Raw genomic sequence first — 19,572 nt, 5'->3', positions numbered from 1 at the left:
TACACCACCTTATCCACATGACTCAACTTTCAGAGAATTATGTATCATGACTCCCAGATCCCTTTATTCCACTTCACTCCTCAATTGTCTACCATTTAACGTAGATGTCCCATTTTGGTCAGTCCTAACAAAAATGTAGTACCTCATATTTATCAGTATTAAACTCCATCTGCCATCTTTCAGCCCACTCTTTTAACTGTCCTATATAATCCTGTAAGCTTTGATAATCTTCCTGATTGTCCACAACACCACCAACCTTATATCATCTGCAAATTTACTAATCTAATTTGCTACCCTATCATCATTAATATAGGGCAAACAGCAGTGGACCCAATACCAATCCTTGAGGCACTCCACTCATCACCGGCCTCCAATTCGACAAACAATTTTCCACCACTACTTTCTGGCATCTCCCATCCCATCATTGTTGAATCCATTTCACTACTTTATTAATACCTGATGCTTCCACCTTCTTTACTAACCTTTAATGGGGAACCTTATCAAAAGACTTACTAAAGTCCAAACAGACAACATTATCAGCCTTATTAGTAACCTTCTCTTAAAAACTAAGATTTGCAAGACATGATCTACCACGTACAAAACCATGTGAACTACTCTGAATCAATCACTGTCCCTCCAAATAGTTGTATATACCATCTCTAAGAACACTTTCCATTAATTTACCCATCACTGACATCAGACTTACAGGCCTATAATTACCACATCTACTTTCAGATCCCTTTTTGAACAGTGGAACAACACGAGCCACCCTCCAGGACTTCCCCCGTGGCCAATGGCATTTAAAATATTTTTGTCGGGGGGGGGCGTGGCAAGATGGCTTAGAGTCTAGACGTTCAATCTCGACCTCTCTGGCCAGACTTTTAAATGCCTGTTTTTTAACCCTCTGTTTACAAGTTTAAACTTTTTAAATTTTAGTTTAAAGTATTAAGGAATTATTATGGCCACTAATGGTAAAAAGAATAAATTTCAAGTTCAAAAGAAGATACATTTTCGAAGTGCTGAAGATCTGGGGCTTAGATGACATGAAACAGCCCCAGGCTCAATTTCTTCATTGCCTAAATACCAAAGGTCGCCTGTGGAGGGTGTGATAGTACAGATCTATCACCAATGTATATAGTGTATATAGTTACAGTATCTAGATTGTGCTTACAGCGATTGGCTGAGAGCTAAGCCACATCTACTGTCTGGGCCTTAAAGGGGTGTGTCCCTAGCCAGATTGGATCATTCCAGACTGTTCGGCCACCTGTTAAGAGCTCCTGTCTTTTGCTAATAAAAGCCTTGGTTTGGATCAACAAGTCTTTGATTCTTTCAACAAGCTCTACAGAGGGTGAAAAAAAACCTATTACTCACCAAGTGAAGGATGGCACTGGAATTACCCGTTCACCAGAAGAAGGTGCGTGTTCCCAAGAAGTGGACCTCGATTTGGAAAGCCTTTCGATTAAATATTTTTGTCACTGCCCCCAATATTTGTTCACTTACCTCCCTCAGGGTCCTAGGGAATATTTTGTCAGGACCTGGAGATTTACACACTGTGATATTTTTCAATATAGCCACACTACCTCCTCATTAATTCTTATATTATCCATGAGCTCCCTACCATATTTCTTCACTTCATCTGGCTCAATATTCTCTTCCGTGAATACAGAAAAGTTTAAAATTTCACCCATCTCCCCTGGCTTCTCACAGCCTACCCGACACCCTCAACCTCCCCCCTCCCCAATCTTGTTACCAACTACCTTTACTTTCCTCCCTCCATTTATATTTTCATTCTGTTCCCTCCATTCCTTTCAATCTAGGAGTTCTTCCTCCTACTCTCATTCTGATTCCCACACCCCCTGCCAAATTAGTTTAAACCCTCCTCAACAGCTCTAGCAAACCTGCCCACCAGGATATTGGTCCCCCTCCAGTTTCAACTGCAGCCCATCCCTTTTGTACAGGTCTGACTTGCCCCAGAAGAGATCATAAAGATCCAGAAATCTAAACCCCTGCATCTGCTCCTGAGCTTCATCCTCCACAACTTCTTATTTCTACCTTCACTAGCACATGCCACAGGAAGTAATCTCAAGATTGCCACCCTTGATGTCCTGCTTTTCAACTTCTTCCCTAATTCTATATAATCCCTTTTCAGGACCTCATCTTCATTTCTAATTATGTCATTGGTCTCCCAAATGGACCACAGTTTCTGGCTGCTCTCCAGAATGCTGTGGACTTGATCAGAGGCATCCCTGACCCTGGCACCTGGGAGGTAACATACCATCTAAGATCCCCAATTTCATCCAGCAAACCTCTTATCTGCTCCCCTAACCAGCAAGTCCCCAATTACAATAGTCCTACTCTTTCCCCCCACCCCCCTCCCTTCTGAGCCAAGGGTCCATCCACTGTGCCAGAGATCTGGCCTCCTTGACTTGTCCCTTGTAGATCATCCCCCCTAACAGTAACCAAATCAATATACTTGTTGTTGAGGGGAACAGCCACAGGGGTACTCTGCACTGCCTGTCTCCCCCTCTTTCCTCACAGTCACCCATTTCCCTCACTCTTAACTGTTGGGGGTGACTACCTCCCTTATGATCCACAGTTCATCCAGCTGCAACCCCAGTTCCCTAACTCAGTCTTTCATGAGTTGCAACTGGATGCATCTTTTGGAGGTGTAGCCATCAGGAACATCTAAGCTGTCCCTGACTTCCCACATCTTGCAATTAGAGTAGTTGAAACTGCCTTCATCACCTGATCTTCAATTTAAATTAAAGTAATTTAGATAAACTTGACAAGATACTTACCAAACCAGAGGTCTTTCTAAGTCCCACCTTTTGCTGCACCACTCACTGGCTCCTTTTTATTGGTTCCTGCTAATTTTCTTAATTACCCAATTAATCCCTCCCACAATAATCAATTAATAGCAGTCACCAGATTCACCTGGCTGGAGGTTCCTTACCAAGTGAACAGCAAGGTAAGCTGTCCTTTTCTTTTTAAATTCTCCCGCTGACTGACCAACATCATGTCCCTGTGCACTAGGCCTCCACCCAACCTTCAAAATCAACCTGGAAAATAAGCATTCCACCAAATACTGCTGATGCTTTTTTTCCAAAGAACTCTTGTGTGAAATTATTTCTGAAAGAAAAAAAATACAGTATTGCCAAATCAAGCCACTTGAAACAAGAGTTAGCTCAAAAGTCATCTTAAATTTTAAGGAAAATAATGAACAATACAACCTTCTAGTAGAAGGAGACGTATGTTCACTACTTGGCTTTCATGCAAATTATAGATAAATTTCCCTTGATACCACAAGTACAACATATTACATTTATTTTATCTGTGTTTGATCTTGTGAAGAACCACAATGATAATATCCCCTCTTTAGATAGTTCTTCTCTATTCCTGAATATGTCATAAAATGAGGCTCCATTCTCTGAATATTCTGTCTTTGCTGAGATACAGAAGAAGCCTATAAAAGTGCAACATCATAGATCATGAAGATTACATCCAGTGTGTGAAATCACATCAGATGTGTAACTGAGAGAGCAATGTTCAGATGTTGTTCCCAAAGCCAGGAAACCAAAAGTGGAAAAGAAAGAGGAAACACTCCTAGCACAGGTATGCCAAAATCTGCATCCACAAAGGACTGATGAAACAATGAGAATAAGATCACCATCAAACCAACACCAAAAATGGGAAAAGGAGGTGGTTGCTTGACACAGATCCAATTCAGATTGTATGAAGTCATTATGGAGGGAAGGCAGAACAACAGGTGCAGGACCAGATTAGGAAGGGTAATGAGTCAACATAAATATCTGGAACATTGTGTCAAATAAAAACACAATGTGATTAGACAGTTATTTTGGATTTTGTTTTCTCATTCTATCTTCATAATCAAAGAAGGAATTTAACATAGGTAACATATTATTAATGTATTCCTTTCGTTTGTTGAATGTGACCAATGGCTCTTTGTTTATTTTTCAATATTTTATTTTTGATTTTCAAAGACTCATATAGATTCAGGCAACTATACCTTTTTTCAACATGTGTGTGTGTACATTATATAATAGTATATAATATACCCACACACACATACACAACATGTGTAAATTTTTTCTCTTGTAGCTTTATTAAATATGTATACATGGATGTGGTTTTAAAAATTCTTAAATAATATATTTAAAAAACGCATGCACCAATATAACTAAGAATAGCGTTATATAAATATTAAAACACAAATACCATTGAGGTCATCGACCCTTGCGAGAAACTAAATAAAAAAAAAACTGAAAAAAACCCAGGAACATGAATAAAAGTGGGGTGGGGGTGGGGGTTAGGGACAAAAAAAAACAAGAGCATGTCGTCGGTGCCACGTCCCATTTCTTAGATCCTAATCGTTTCCTTGCTGGGATGGGTTGTTTCATTTCCTTTATTCCGAAGGGGTGAAATTATATCTGTATTCCTATGTGTTTCAGATCAGGTTGCCACACTCTAACGAATGTGCCATATTTCCACCTTAAATTGTATGTGATTTTCTCCAGGGGATTTCCATATTCCATTGTGTAATATTTAGTTGGGAGTCGGACTTCCACATAACCGCTACAGACAAGGTGACTTTCCACGTAACCATTACCAACAAGGTGACTTTCCCAAACTGAATTTGGCATTTGGACAGTCTAAAATTCATGTCCCTAATGTCTCCCAGAAGGTACATTTCTGGATCTTATGGAAAATCCATCTTTGTCATTTTTTTTCAGAATGTTGTCTCTGTGAATGCTTGTTGCCATGAATGCTTCAGTGTAAAAATTAGCAGAAATAGACTGATTGTATAGAGGTAAGCCACATCAGGATGAACCTGTCTTTTGTTTAATTAATTAATTTCCCTTGATGTTAATTGAACTCATTGACTATTACATGTGCTTTATTCAACTTCTGACATTCAGTGCACAACCATAAGATATAGGAGCAGAAGTAGGCCATTTGGCCCATCAAGAACGCTCCGCCATTCTCCCACTCAGCCCCACTTCTCTCCATAACCTTTGACACCCTGACTATTCAGATAGAGTACCTATCAATCTCCTCTTTAAATATCTTCAACAACTTGGCCTCCACAGCTGCTCATGGTAGCAAATTCCAGAGGTTCATCACTCTCCACCTAAAGAAATTAATTTGGATCTCTATTTTAAATGGACGCCCTTCAATCTTGAAGATGGATCCTCTTATCCTAGACTCCCCTACTTTGCCACATTAACTCTGTCCAGGCTTTTCAACCGTAAAAATGTTAAAATGAGGTCACCCCTCATTCTTCTGAACTCCAAGCAGTACAATCCATGAGTCAACAAATGTTCCTCATATGCTAATCCCTTCATTCCAGGAATCATTCTTGTGAATCTTCTCTGAACCTTCTGTAATGCCAGCACACCCTCTCTTAAATAAGAAGCCTAAAACTGCACCCCGTACTCCAAAGTGAGGCCTTACTAGTGCCTTACAAAGCCTCAACATCACATCCCTATGCAAGTATCCTAATCCTCTAGATGAGAATGCCAATTAAACCTTCTCCACTACCTACTCAACCTGGGGGTTAACATTTTAAGGTATCCTGCACAAGGACACTCAAGCCACTTTGCACCTCTGGATTTTGAATTTTATTCCCATCCAAATAATAGACTGCCCTTTTATCCCTCTATCAAAGTGCATGACCATAAATTTTCTGCATTGTTTTATTTGCCACCTCTTAGCCCATTCTCCTGATCTATCTAAGATTCTCTACAGCCTCAGTTTTTCCTCATCACTATGTACCCCTCCACCTATCTTTGTATCATCTGCAAATTTAGCCACAAAGCCATTTATTCTGTAATGCAAATCATTAACAATCAACATAAAATGACATGGCCACAACACCAACCTCTGCAGACCACTGGTAACTGGTAGCCAACCAGAAATATGATCCCATTATTCCCACTCTCTGTTTGCTGCTGATCAGCTAATACTCTATCAATGCTAGCATTATTCCTGTAATTCCACGGGCTCACATCTTGTTAAGTAGCTTCATACTGCTGCACCTTGTCAATGGCCTTTTTAAAATCCAAATATACAACATCCACTGCATCTCCTTTGTTAAACCTGTAAGTGGTTTCTTCAAAATATTATAGCAGGTTTGTCTGGAAAGATTTTCCCTGAAGGAAACCATATTGACTTCAGACTATCTTGCCATAAAACTCCAGATACTCCACAACCTCTTCCTTGACAATCTACTCCAAAATCTTCCCAACCACCTCTGTTCCTTTTCAAATAGCGGAGTAATTCTTCAGTCCTCCAGATCCATGACAGAATCTTGATTCTTGGAAGATTATTACTAATGCTTTCACATCTCTATAGTTATTGACTAGTGGCAATCACATCAACAGTTTTGATGAAGTATTTTGAAAGGCTGGTGTTGAAGCATATAGCTCCTGTCTGAGTGGCAACATGGATTGATTCCAATTCGCCTATTGTAGAACAACAAAACCCTGGAACACCTGGACAGCAAAAATGTACACAGGATGCTCTTTATCTTTATCTATATACAGTTCAGCATTTAACACCATCATCCTCTCAAAATTGATCAGCAAACTCCAAGACCTGGGACTCAACACCCCATTGTGTAATTGGATTTCATCACCTGACCACAATCAATGAGGAGTGATCGGGCTACATTCTTAGCCCCCTGCTCTATTCACTATACACCCATGACTGTAACTCAAAATAACAACAACCCCATCTACAAATTCACTGACAATACCACGATAGTGTGTTAGATAAAAAGAACCAATGAATCACCACACAGGAGGGAGACTGAAAACTTGGCTGAATGGTACATGGTACAAACAACAACCTTGCACTAAATGTCACTAAAACCAAGGAATTGATTGTTGACTTCAGGAAAGAAAAACCAAAGTTGTACAATCCAGTGATCATTGAGAGATCAGAGTTGGAGAGGGTGAACAAATTTAAGTTTTTAGGAGTCACAATCTCGGAGGATTTTTCCTGGATCCAACACACTAATGGTATAGTGAAGAAAGCATGTCAGTGCCTCTACTTCCTCAGGAAAATTTCTATAGATGTGTGGTGGAAAGTGTGCTGACTGGCTGTATTATAGTCTGGTATGGGAATACCAATACCCCTGCAAAAGCTAGTGGACACAGCCCAGGATATCACAGGAAAATCCCTTCCCACCATCAAGAACATCTACAGGGAACAATGTTGTCAGAGAGCAGTAGCAATCATCAACAATCCATATCACCCAGCACATGCTCTGGTTTCACTGCTATCATCAGAAAAGAGGTAGAGGTGCCACGAGACACACACCACCAGGTTCAAAACAGCTGCTACCCCTCCATCATCAGACTTCTTAACAACAAACTCAATCAAACAATTTAAAGATTCTTACTTATGCACTTAATTGATTGCTTTATTTTTTTCTGTAATGCAAATTATATTTTTTATTTGTTTACATGTGTATGTTGAGTAGAGTTTTTTTTTGCACTACCAATAAGTGGTAATTCTGTCGTGCCCACAGGAAAAAGAATCTCAGAGTTGTATGTGATGTACAAGTATGTACTCTGACAAAAAATCTGAAATCTATTTCTCTCAGAACCTGAGGGTGCATTCCTCCTGGTCTGAGAGATTTGCCTACCCTTAGATCATTCAGCTTCCCAATCACCTTCTCTCTGTTAATTGTGACTGAACTCCTCTCTTCCCTGACAACCTTGAAAGTCAGATATACTGCTCTTGTCTTCCACAGTGAAGACTGAAGCAAAATATTTATTCAGTTCCTCTGTACTCTCCTAGTTTCCCATTACAATTCCTCCAGTGTCATTTTCTTTTTGATAATATTTGCTACCTTCCAAGTTCACCTTTTCCTTGCTAATGACTTTCTTAGTGGCCTTCTTTAAGCTTTTAAAAGTCCTCTATCCCACTAATTTGTGCTTCCTTGTATGCCCTTTTGTGGGAAGGGAAACAAGCAGTAGTGGCATAAAACATTTAGAGATTAAAGAGGAGGAGGTGCTTGTTGCCTTACAGTGAATAAAGGTAGCTAAATCTCCTGGGCTTGACATGATATTCCCTCAGACTTTGAGGGAGACTAATGCAGAAATTGCAGGGGCCCTGGCAAAAATATTTAAAATGTCCTTAGACACAGGTGAAGTACTGGATCATTGGAAGGTAGCTCATGTTGTTCTGTTGTTCAAAAAAGGCTCCAAAAATAAACCAGAAAATTACAGGCTGGTGAGCCTGATGTCAGTGGTGGGTAAATTATTGAAGGGTGTTCTGAAAGATAGGATATACAAGTATTTGGACAGCTAAGGGCTGATTAAGTATGGCTTTGTGAATGGTAGGTCGTATTTAACAAATCTTGTAAAGTTTTCTGAGGAAGTTACCAAGAGAGTAGATGAAGAGTAGGCTGTGGATTTTGTCGACTCCCGGATGAGAGTTAGTTCAGAAGGTTAAGACACTAGGTATCTATGGAAAGGTTGTAAAATGGATTTGAAATTGGCTGAATGGGAGAAGATAGAGAATGGTAGTTGCTTCTCAGAGTGGAGGCCTGTGATTAATGGGTGCCTCATGGATCGGTGCTGGGAACATTGTTCTTTGTTGTTTAATCAATTATCTGGATGATAATGTGGTAAATGAGATTAGCAAGTTTGCTGATGACACTAAGATTGGAGGGGTTGGGGACAGCGAGGAAGGCTTTCAAAGCTTGCAGAGAGATCTGGACCAATTGGAAAAAATGTGCCAGAAAATGGCAGATGGAATTTAATGCAAATAAATGTGAGATGTTGGAAGGACTAACCAAGGTAGGATATACATAGTGAATAATAGGGCGCTGAGAAGTGCAGAGTAATAAAGGGATCTGGGAATACAGATACATAATTCCTTAGAAGTAGTGTCACATGTAGACAGGGTTGTAAAGAAAGCTTTTATCATCTTAGCCTTCATAAATTAAAGTATTAAGTACAGGAGTTGGAATGTTATGGTGAGATTTTATAAGACATTGGTGAGGCCAAATTTGGAGTATTGTGTGCAATTCTGGTAACCAAACAATAGGAAGGGTATCAGTAAGATCGAAAGAGTGCAGCAAAGATTCACTAGGATTGGGAGAGATAAATATGAGAGGACATGGCTGTAGAGTGAAAGGTTTAGGGGGAACATTACGGGGAACTTCTTCACTCAGAGAGTGGTGGGAGTTTTGAACGAGCTGCCATATGATGTGGTAAATGTGGGCTCATTCTTAAAACAAGAATAAATTGGATAGGTCAGTGGGACAAGAGGAATGAAATTTCAGTACAGATGAGAAGGGCGAAATGGCCGGTTTTCTGTGCTGTAGTTTTCTATGGTTCTATGGATCTTTTGCTTTTACTTTGGCTTTGACTTCTCTTGTCAACCACAGTTCTTTCTCTCACAACTGGTAGCTGTGTCCTTAAATGTCTATCTTTAAGTTCTGGAATTTCTACAATCAGTCTAATCATCTGTCAAAATCTCCTTTTAACTATTACCTTAAACTTACCAATCTTTGTCCAATCTTGCTGTCACCTAAACTAATATCTCAAGTTGGTAGCCAAGGCCAAAACGCATATGAATCCACTATTTCTGAACCATTCTGTGAAAAAAATTTGGTACATTAAGGGTGCTACATAAATGCAAGTTGTTCTGTTGTTTTAAATAGTCAGTCTTTTGTTCTATACTTTTCTTTCAGTGACTAAGTATTAATTGTAAATTTAAAAGTTTATATTTATCAACCTGACCATATTGTAATAGCATTAGAACCAGACCAGATTGTCAAGAGTACAATAATTACACTACTAATTGGCAGAGATGGATAGTGATTAAAGCAGCCATTCTCAGCCATTTTTCAGCAATAGGTCCCCTAGGGCTCTAATCAAATTTTATGGGCTCCCTTCCATGTAAAGCAGACAAGTGTTGGTTTATTTCCTAATTCTCTCCTACTGACTAAATAAAAATATAAATAATATTTATGTTATATGAAGAGAAAAGAAAACAAGGTTTTTACTTAAGTGTGCTGTGGGCCCCAGTGGTGCCATTGGGCCCTCATTGAGAATGGCTGGTCTAAAGTCCCATTTAGTCTGAATGAGCTTTAGTACAGATTAACAAATCATTTATAAATGTGTATAGTTCTGTCTCGTTTGTAAAGTATTATTGTAGATGGTTCCATGAGAGAATGCTGGACAGCAGCATTTCTTTAAAGTGAGTTTAATCTATTTTTGCAAATCATTAACAGAACTAGCTTAAGCTCATACATTCTGTCAACCATTGTTTGACTGCTGTGAGTATTGAGAGATGCTCTGTATCAATAAATGCAATCATTTTCTTTCTTACTAAACAACTACAAATGTAGGATGTTAATTAAGTTGGAACATTGCCCTTTTAGTACTGGGATCTGGTTTTAAATCTTAAAATCATTACAGAACACAAGGAGTCATTGACTGTTGATAATCTCAGTCAGCCTCATTTGTCTGCTCTTTTGTCATATTCTTGCAAATTATTTTCCCTGAAATGCCTATACAATTCCCTTTAAAAATTCTTGATTAACATTGCTCCCTTTACCTTTTCAGGATAATGAGTGTTTGCCACCATGTATAGACAAAGAAATTGTCTTTGCAGGACCAAATCACTGTAAACCTATCACGTTTTGTCCTTGAACCACCTCCCACCGAGAACAAGTGCTTGCTGTTTAACCTCAATGAATTTATCATGGTCTTGCACACCTTTATCAAATCTCTTCTCAACTTTCTTCAGTCCAGAAAGAACAATCAGATTCTCTAGGATTATCACTGTAGCTGAAATCCCCTTCCCAGGAATATTCTAAGAAATTTTATTCTGTACCCATTTTAAGACCTTAACATCATTCTGAAAGAATAGTGACTGGAATTTGATGCAATGCTGCAGATGTAGACTAACCACTGTTTTATAAAGGTTTAATATAACCTTCTGGCAGACACCTGTCAGAAGCAAAGATGGTAAGATTAGGAAGGTTGAGCTAACAGAGGATATTGATGCTTTGATCAGGGAAAAGAAGGAAATGTCTGTCAGGTGTAGGAAATTGGTTTCAAATTAGTCCTTTGAGGTTTCTAGGTGATAGAGTATATTTATCTTAGGAAAGTGAATTGGAACCATGAACTGATCTTGGATAGTAGGGTTAAAGAGAATCCTAAAATCTTTTGTGTGCATTAGAAACAATAGAGTAGCTAAGCAAGGAGCACTGACTTGACGAAGTCGATGCAGTTGATATGCTATTCATGAAGGCTTTCTGAAAGGTCCCATATAGTAAAGTGATCCAGGCACAAGGGATCCAGGGTGTGTAGGAAAACTGGATCCAAAATTTGCTTGGTGATAGGAGAATGAGGTTAATGGTGGATGGGTGTTTTTCTGATTGCAAGTCTGGAACTAATGGTAACTACAGGTGTGTGCTAGGACTTTTATTGTTTGTAATAAAAAGATGATTTTAATGAGAATCTAGGTGGTCAGATCAGTAAGTTTTTTAAATGACACAAAAAATAGTGGAATCATGACAAACAAGGTTGTATAAGGATACTGCAACATATAGATCAGCTGGAAAGCTGGGCAGAGCAATGGCAGAAGGAATTCAATCTAGAAAGTGTAAGGTAATGTAATTTGGTAAGTCAAATTCTGGAAGGACAAATAAAGTAAAAGATCTGACCTTTGGTGTAGCTAAGGTCCTTGGGGTACAAGTCCTTAGCTTGCCAAAAGAGGTAGGACAGGTAGATGTGGTTGTGAAAAGGGGATCTGGAATGTTGACTTTCATCGGTTGGGGAATTAGTATAAGAAATTGGATGCTATGTACCAAACATTAGTTAGACTGCATTTGGAGTGTGTACTGTTATGGTTGACACTGCAGGAAGGATGTGGTAGCAGTTGAAAGAGTGTAGAAACGATTCACCAAGATATTGCCTGGAATGGAAGGCTGTACCCATGAGGAGTGATTAACCATCACATACCCAGCTATACTTTTTTTTTTAAAAACTTTATTTATTCGTTCAAAATACAAATAGTAAATAACATATACAACAATTAACCATAAACATGAATGTTATATTTTATAGAAAAAAAAGAAAAGAAAAGAAAAGAACCCCTACCCCCTTCAGCCAACTCTCCTATGGAGAGTTGTATACCCAGCTATACTAATCCCATTTACCAGTACTTTGTAGTACTTTATGTTTGTCCAGAAATATTTTTTTAAATGTTAAGAGAGTACCTACATCCACCATCAGGCATTGCATTTCAGATTGCAACTACCCTCTGGGTAAATTTTATTTCATTAGATCCTTTGTAACTCCTCTTAATCTAAAATCTGTCCCTTCTAATTTTAGATATTACCATTATGGGGAAAAAAATTCCCTCTATCCATTGTAGTACCTTCATCAGATACTCTCTTAGCTTCCTCTGCTTCAAGAATAACAAACACACCTATCCTCTCTTTCCTGATAGTGAAATATTTCACTCCAGAAAACATCCCAATAAATCTCTTCTCAGGGACCTTGGGGTCCAAATCCATACATCCTTCAAGGTCGCCGCACAGGTTGATAGAATAGTTAAGAAGGCCAATGGGATATTGGGTTTCATTAATAGGGGGATTGAATTCAAGAGTTGAGAGGTCATATTGCAACTCTACAAATCTCTGGTGAAGCCACTCTTGCAGTATTTTGTTCGGTTCAAGTCAAGTCAAATCACTTTTATTTATCATTCATACCATGCTCACATAGTAAAGACAAGATAGTGTTTCTCCAAGACTATGGAGCATGTTTACATAAATATAAGAAAAGAAGTTAAACACATTGAAATATTAAGATATTAAGACATATATAGTAAAGGTCCATGGTACACTATTCACATATGTTCTGGAATTCAGGAGCCTGATGGCTTGGGGGAAAAGCTATTGCCCAATCTAGATGTTAGGGCCCGAATGCTATGATATCTCTTACCAGATGGCAGAAGGGAGAACAGTTTACATAAGAGGTTATGAAGTTACTGTGTGTTTATTGCCTTTTCCCTGCATCGAGTGTTGATGGAAATGTCGTTCATGGTAGGAAAAGTGCCCGCAATGATCTTTTCCGTTGATTTCACTATCCTCTGCAGAGTCTTGCTGTCCAAGGTGGTACAGCTTCCAATCCAGACGGTGATGCAGTTGCACAGGATGCTCTCAATACATTCTCTGTGGAATATAGTGAGGATGGAGGGTGGGAGATGAACTTTCCTCAACCTTGCTTGGCTGTGGAGCTGGTGTTAAGGGAACATGTGAGATTCTCCGCCAAGTGCATTCCAAGGAACTAATACTCTTGACGACCTCGATGTTAAAGCCATCAATGGTCAGCGGAGCATGGTCTCCCCAGGCCCTCCTGAAATTGACAACCATCTCTTTTGTTTTAATAATGTTCAGATACAGGTTGTTGGTTTTGCATTGGGCCGTTAGTGACTGCACCTCAACCTGTATGCTGACTCTTCATTTAATAAGCCCTACCATGGTCATGTCATCAATGAACTTGATAATATGGTTCGAGCTGTGTTTAGATGTGTAGTCGTGGGTCAGCAGAGTGAACAGCAGTGGGCTAAGCATACAGCCCAGGGAGGACCCCATGCTCAGTGTAATGGTCTTCTAAGTGCTGTTACCGATCCAGACTGCTTGATGGTCTCCTCAATCCAACTGCAGAGGGAGGTATTTAGACTCTGCAGTTCTGGTCACCTCATTGTAGGAAGGATGTGGAAGCTATAGAGAAGATGTAGAGGATATTTACCAGGAGGTTGCCTGGATTGGAAAATAAGTCTAATGAGGAAAGATTAGCAGAGCTGAGACTTTTGCCTTTGGAGTGTAGATGGATGAGAGGAGACAATAGAGGTCTACAAGATTATGAGAGGCTTAGATAGAGTGGACAGCCAGTGCCTTTTTCCCAGGGCAGGAATAGCAAACACCAGAGAACATGTGTATAAAGTGAAGAAAGGGAAGTTCAGAGGAAACATCAGGGGTAAGTTTTTTTTTATACAGAATTGTGGGTTCCTGGAATGCCTTGCCAAGGATGGTGGTGGAGGCTGAAACATTAGGGGAATTAATAGACAGGCACATAGATGGAAGAAAAATAGAAGGTTATGGGGTAGGGAGGGTTTAGTACTTTTTTTAAGGAATATATGGGTCGGCACAATATCAAGGGCTGAGGGCCTGTACTGTGCTGTAGTGTTCTATGTTCTATCCTCCTCAATGCCATTACATCCTTCCTGCTGTGGCAACCAAAACTGCAATACCCCAGCTGTGGCCACGGCAAATTTTTACAGTGTTGGACCATGATCTCAATGCTCTATAATTCTATAACATTGTGTTCCAGTTGGATTCCTTCATCATTCACAACAATCTGTTTAAACTTGCGGGCAGGTTTTATGGTGGCTCAATTATTTGCTTGTGTACACAAATCAGACTTCATCTGCAGCGGAGCCATCAAGGTCTTAATTTGACTCCCAAATCAACAGAATTATTTGTCAAACTTACCTCCATGTAAATGGACAACTTTACCCCCTCCACAGCTCTCCCAACACACACTGTGTTTGCGCCCAGTATCTTACAAGTGCAGACACTTCTTACCTAACCTCTAAAGTATGTGCAATGTTTATCCATGGTTGGGAGATTAGATTAATTGGCTTCACTTCTTTCTCCTACTAGGATGGCTCCAGTTCATGGGTTTTGAAATTAACATTTTGGTTGTGGCTGGAGAATAGGATCAAGTTTGAAACTCAGAAGAAATGATAAAGTAGGGAGGTGTGCAAAAAGAGAATGAAGATCATTCAGCCTCATGATCACTCCCTTTCCCACAACCAGAGCAATACCATTTTTCATGATGCCCAGCACTGCCTCACTACCTTTTTCTCGATGACAATATTCCTGCTCACGCTTTGCCATTCTACGATTATTTATCTTTTGTGGTGCATCACTTACACTTTAAAAAAAAATCATCAAAATTTGTCAGTGAGTCAATGTTGAATAGTTACTGGTGCGCATGAGCTGTGAATTATGGCCATTAGGGTTGCTACAAACCTGAATATGATGCAAGTTATTTTAATTGAAGAGCTGAGTACTAATTATTGAAAGTATTACTGATGGGAAGATAGTGAATTGAGCAGTGGATGAGTCTAGAGATGCAATTTGATGGAAATATAAACCTTGGTGCAGACCTACTTAAAAAAAATCACATTAACTTCTCTCATCACTTGCAGTAGCCATCTTACTTTATATATGACAACTTCCTTCAATGTACGTTTCAGGCCTTTTCATGTAGAAAACAATCAACACAGGTAGCATTCACTGCTTCAATCATGGAAATAAACAGCCAGTATAAATTTAACAACATTCCTCTGGCAGCCAACAAGCATGAATGAATCATTTTCAGCCTTATATCCAGCATTCTCAGGTCCTCCCTCCTGCCCTTCTATCAATGTCTACCTATGACCTCTTGGTGCTGGCTTGAGCTTCTCCCTTTGCTCCTTCTTACCTCTTCCCCACCTTTTAATTCAGGTCCCTGCCTACTTTTAACTTATACCTTGATGAAGGGCTCAGGCCTGAAACGTTGGTTATATATCTTTGCCTCCTAAGGGCACTGCGGGACCTGCTCAATTTCACCAACACTTTTGTGTTTTAAAGTGTGAAGTGATACACTTTGATAGATCAAATGAAGACGGAGGACATGGTTAATGGCAGGATTCAAAACTGTGGAGAGGAACAGAGAAATCTTAGCCTCCAAGTCCATAGATCTCCCAAGGCACATGTAGTTGGGGTAGTTAAGAAGGTGTACAGTGTGCTGGCTTTAATTTGTCAAGGGATTGAGTTCAAGAGCCATGAGGTACTGTTGCAGCTCAGTTCTGGTTGCCTCATTATAGGAAGGATATGGAAGCTTTAGAGAGGGTGCAGAGGAGATTGACCAGGAAACTGCCTGTAATGGAGGACATATAGAAAAAAAGGTTGACCAGCTATGACTTCTTTTTGGAGCAATAGAGGATGAGGGGCAACTTAATTCAAGTGTGTAAGAAAATGAGAGGCAATACAAGGTGGACAGCCAGTATCTTTTTTCCCAGGACAGCAATGGCCAATACCAAGGAATATTTGTTTAAGGTGAGTGAAGGAAAATACAGGAGAGACGTCAGGAATGTTTTTTTTATACATGAAGGGTTGTGGGTGCCTGTAATGCATTGCTAAGGGTGGTGATGAAGGCTGGCACAATAGAGACAATTTAAAAATTCTTAAATTGGCAATGGATGTAAGAAGGAAAGGAAGTTGTAGGCTGCGAGAGAGGTGTAAAGGTTAAAACCTTGTGTTTTTGATTCTTAGTTAATTTTGTGCCTATCTCTTTAAGAAAAAGTATTGTTTGTAGTGTTACAGTAGTGACTATGGTGTAATATGTTGTAATATCCATGCAAACTAAGTGCTTGCACCTCATTCTTCGATGAACTATGAAGGAGACGTGTGCTCAAGATAATTTTAATTTGAATTCATCTTATTTCCTCTTATTCCTTTTTGTATATCTCTTTAAAGTTGAATATCGATATATCTTTAAATGTAACCGAATGCTTTGTTTTTTCATCATTATGAAAATCTTAATGTGAGGTAATACAAAATGTTTATATGTTTTATCAACCAATTAAAGCTACATAATGCTGCATCAATAAAGTTTGGTTTATTGGATTAATAAGCTAGTAATTCAGAATTTCATCCCCACATTTTCTTGAAGATGACACATTTTGAAATTAGGATATATTAGAACCTGTAAAATGTCATCCTTATTTTGATTCAAAGAAAATTATAATTGTGAACTTTGTTTGGAAGAACTCAACTTGTTAAAAGACAAGAGACATACTTGCTGTAAAAATAGAATATTCCAGAAGTCTGTGAGAAAGTTCAGATGTGAATCCTGATGATAGCATTTCCAAGGTAATGAGCACGGGAAGGTCTTCAAAGGCATCTAGAGCAAGTACAGTTCAGCTATGCATGCTAAGATGCAAGCAGATTTGACTACTGTCCATATACAACATGAGTGGTTGGAGAAAAGATATGCTTTTGAGGGTAAAGAAGCTGAAATCAAGAAAAAACAATTGGAGCAAGAAGAGCAACTTATAAGATTACAAATAGCTAGTAAAGAACAAAAAAGATTATTGAAGAGAAAAAAGACTAGAACTTAAGGAACAATGTGCTAAGAATGTGGTCAAAGTAAAAGCATTAGCTCAGGCTTCTGCAAGATCTATCACTCAAAGTGAAATATCCAAAGAGCAATGGGTACCACAGCCACAGGAAACGAGTCTACTCGAGCAAGGAGCCATGGATGGTGGTGCTAGTGCTCAAATGACAATGACCAACCCTGTGGAAAGAGCTAGCGGCATTCAATCTCTTCAGAGTGCACAATCTTCCCAAAAGGAGAATGTTTCAAAAAAGTTCAACCATGCAAGTTGATCATACTCAACCATTAATGTCTCTTCGTGTTGCTGAAGAACCAGCGACATGTCAAGGATCTCCACCATTGGGGGCGTGGCCATACTGGGTGGCTGAGCTCTCCAAGAAAAGTTACTGAAAGATGTCCAAAAAGTGGTTTTAATAGATTTTTTTTGACTGGAAAAAGTGTGGATATATCTTCTGAAGAAAACTGTCAAAGGATGACTGGAAGATTGCATGGAAAAAAAAACCCAAAATCAACAATGGAAAAAGCTCTGGCTTTGCCAGCCATTTCAATGGATAGCATGGGTGGAGATGCCTCCTCTTCCTAATGAACACTAGATCTGGAAACTCTGTTGCAAGAATTCTGAGGTCTGGGACAGCATTTTGCAAATGTGGAGATTGCTATTAAAGAGCTTATCACTTCAGTGAAAGAGGTGGGAGAAGTCATTACCAATTTAACTTGAAAAAAGTGGAGAGAGCTGAGAGAGATCTCGGCAAACATAATAAACAAATTGATAAAGTAAGCCAAAAAATGGGTGACAGATAAACAACTTCTTCTGGACAAACTGCATCACATGGAGAACTTCAGTCAGAGGGACAATGTGAGAATAGTCGGCCTGAGAGAAGATGCAGAAGGCAGAGATGCTGTGAAATCCTTTGAGATTTGGATTACTCAAGTCCTTCACACTGAAGATCTCAGCAAACGAGTCATTATTAAATGTGCTCATTGAACACTTGGACTGAGGAGAATGGGTGAAGCCCACCCTTGACCCATTTGGTGAGATTGTTGAGCTTCGAGAATAGAGAGATCATCCTGAGAGTTGCTTATGAAAATACACGGAATTCTGGTTCCCCAATAAAGTGGGACAATGCAGAGATCAAGTTTTTTCAATGCGACAAGGGGCAGTTCTGTGAAAAGAACTTTAAGTACGTGATATTGTACCCAGCAACATTGAGAGTGGAAATCTCTGAAGGCAACAGAAGGTACTTCAAATCAAAAGTGGAGGTGGAAGAGTTTATTCAACAACTATAAAGAGGAGCAAGAAAAGGAAGATAGACATGAGAAAGGTTAACAGTGAAAAGACTGGTGTAAATAAAATATTTTATGGACATTGTAAAGTTTTATTTTTTGTGAAGGACATCTTAATTTTATTAAGAAATGTCAAAGTTTTATCCTATCTACACTTCTTGGGGAGTTTGGAGAGTGGAAAGAAGGTACTGAAGGTAACAGTAAGGTGCAACTCTGGTTTAAGGGGGGGGGGTAATGGCATCTTTAGGGGAGTTTAGTTTTCAAGATGGCACTTTAGGGTTTGGTAAAACCATTTTTATGGAATAATAAAGTACCTAGAATAGCATTAGAAAAATTGATGTGGGATCATAAATTAGGGAGATTGAGGCTCCCAGATTTTTAAAAAAAATATTATCTGGAATATTTTCTTCGAAACTGATTTACCAAAATGGGTGCATATGGCACTGCATGAGATGGATGAAACATTGCCTAAAGATTTCATCTATAAATGGAATTGGATATTAATTAAGAGAAAGAACTCAAACCCTCTAATGATTCATTTGATAAAGGTCTGGCAAGATATTAATGATAATATAGAAAGGAAAACTGAAATATCTTTAAGATCTTCACTATGTAATAATCTGATGTTGTCTATGATAATGGGAAATACGATTTTAATTATATGGTCACAGAAAGGGATTTTCTGCATTGCTGACTGCTACAAAGATGGGATTTTAATGTAATTTGAACAAATGAAACAAACTTCTGGTGTTCCACGTGGCACTTTGTTATTTACAACTAAGGGCTTTCCTATGAGAAACTTGGGGAAATGATATGACTCCTCCGGGAGTGAGTCAATTGGAGCATTCATTATGAATGCCAAAATTTATTACTCAAATATATTATGCCCTGTAAATGGACGGGAAGAAGTCTGGAATACAAAGGTCAAGAGAAAGATGGAAAGCAGATCTGGCAGTGAACAATCTTGGGCTGAATGGTGTCAAGATGGGGTAACTTCAATTATCAATGCGAGGTATGGTTTGGTGCAATATAATTTTTTGCATCGATTATATTTGACTCTGCAAAGATT

General features: G+C 39.0%; 1 long non-coding RNA gene across 1 annotated transcript in view; it reads right to left on the bottom strand.

Annotated features, from left to right (window-relative positions):
* Window positions 1-2,980: 2,980 nt before the first annotated feature.
* The window catches only part of LOC138752778 (uncharacterized), a 51,710-nt gene continuing 35,118 nt past the window's right edge, over window positions 2,981-19,572 (bottom strand). The window contains exons 2-3 of the long non-coding RNA XR_011350926.1: window positions 9,539-9,631; window positions 2,981-3,129 (exon numbers count right to left, since the gene is read on the bottom strand). This is a non-coding gene — a long non-coding RNA (uncharacterized lncRNA). The remainder of the gene's footprint in view (window positions 3,130-9,538; window positions 9,632-19,572) is intronic.

This window comes from Narcine bancroftii, chromosome 2 (genome assembly GCF_036971445.1).
Source record: "Narcine bancroftii isolate sNarBan1 chromosome 2, sNarBan1.hap1, whole genome shotgun sequence".
NCBI classification, from domain to species: domain Eukaryota; kingdom Metazoa; phylum Chordata; class Chondrichthyes; order Torpediniformes; family Narcinidae; genus Narcine; species Narcine bancroftii.
This window is presented reverse-complemented; position numbering and strand designations above follow the sequence as displayed.